Raw genomic sequence first — 2043 nt, forward strand, 5'->3', positions numbered from 1 at the left:
ATATATTATTTTACATAAGTGCAAGAGTATAATCACACCACACATATACATATGTTACTTAGGAGGGTGCATAATCTTTTTTTTTTTTCTTTTATTTTCCTTTTAGCTTCTTTCACTCCCAGATTTTAACCCCTGCATACAGGGAAAACCAGTTTCCACATCCAGGTAAGCCAAGCTACTCCTTGTTACACATTCTTCCATACTTTAACGTTTGTATCAAAGCTCATAAAATCAGAAACAAACAGCTTTAATATATATATGTATATGTATACATATATACACACATGTGTACATGTAAAACATATACACATATATGCATGTATTTAACATGTTTACTAATAGTTTTATCTTATTTTTCACACAAAATGGTATTAACAAAACTTCTTTCCATTTCACTTCTCTCACTCAATAATACCCAGAAATGCCTCTTATTGGCTTTTTAGCTTTAATCATTTTTAGTGCCTTCATATACTCTTGAGTGTATCATAATTTGTTCAAACATTCCATGGTTGATGGACACATACTTGGTACCTTGTTAGGGATGAGTGTGAACAAATCTGATGCAACCATCCTTATTCATATATATTTCTAGATTAGCAGTATTATTTCCATGGGATAAAGTCCCAGTAGTGGGATTTCAGGTTTGAAAGACATCTATGCATTTAATTTCAACAAAGTTGCCAGATCTGACTTTGAGTAAATAAGCCATCTGAAGCCAAAAACAATTGTCATGTAACTGATTGATCAAGTTGAAGCAAGTCCTAGTCAGACTCAACCAGATTGAGTAGCGTGGTGACAGTGTGGACTCTGGGAGCAGACCATCAGATAGTGAGAAGTCCAAGATCACACTCTCCCCACTTTTCATTGGGTGATCTTAGGCCATTTACACATACTTACCCTCCTTCTTTCTGCTGGTTTCCTCATCTGTAGATGAGGATTTATATTGAGGATAACACAAGTATTATCTCATAGGATTATTGTGAACATTACATGAGTGTACATGTAAACTGCTGAGAAGAGTACCTGGCACAACAAAAGTGCCATGTAAGTATTTCATCACCATGATTGTCATCATCATCATCATCATGTGCCCAAGTGTCAGACTTTTTTTGGTGGGGGGTGAGGAAGATTGGCCCTAAGTTAACATCTGTTGCCAATCTTCCTTTTTTTGATTGAAGAAGATTGTTGCTGAGCTAACATCTATACCAATCCTCCTCATTTTGCATATGGGATGCCACCAGAGCATGACTTGATGAGCGTTTTGTAGGTCTGCACCTGGGATCCAAACCTGTGAACCCCAGGCTGCCAAAGTAGAGTGTGTGAACTTAACCACTATGCCACCGGGCCAGCCTCCAGACTTCTTTTTTTATGATTTATTTCCATTCATTGTAAAAAGATAATGAGCTTCATCTCAAATATGAATTTGTGAAGTACCTTCAATGTTACGATCAATATTGCCACAGACACGGTTGATGTCCTGCTGCATAGCACCTAGATTTTCCACCGATAGCTATGGTGAACTCACAAGTTTCCACCTCAGTCACAAGTTCTTTCTGCTTCTCTGGTGCTGGTACAGATTGATCAGCACACACAGGGCCTCTCAGAAGTTCAGGAGAATTGTTGTCCCCTAGGGAGCAACCTTTTACCAGTAAGACAACAGGTATCCCTAGATTCCTTGGCCCTGAGAAGAACAATTCTGAGGCATACTCTACATCATTCTTCAGAGAGTTCCTCAGGACTGATCTCAAGTTGCTCATAAAGCTTCTAGAGAGTAACCTCCTCATCAACACACCCTTTGTTGATTCCACGTATCCCCACCCTCCTCTCACCACCTCATGCTCCCTCCTCCTACACGTGTGCTTTCTGGGATCACCTCCCAAGCAAATTGCCTATCGTGTGTCTTTAATCAGATCTGCTTTTAGAGGATTTGAGATAAGAAAACCCTCAAAGGTTGGAATAATTGTATGGAGGTAAAACATTTTATTTTTGACCAGAAAGTAATATCTATATTACCTTTTCCTGTGTGTTTTTTTGTTCCTCTGT

This window comes from Equus caballus, chromosome 8, assembly GCF_041296265.1.
Source record: "Equus caballus isolate H_3958 breed thoroughbred chromosome 8, TB-T2T, whole genome shotgun sequence".
Taxonomy (NCBI): Eukaryota; Metazoa; Chordata; class Mammalia; order Perissodactyla; family Equidae; genus Equus; species Equus caballus.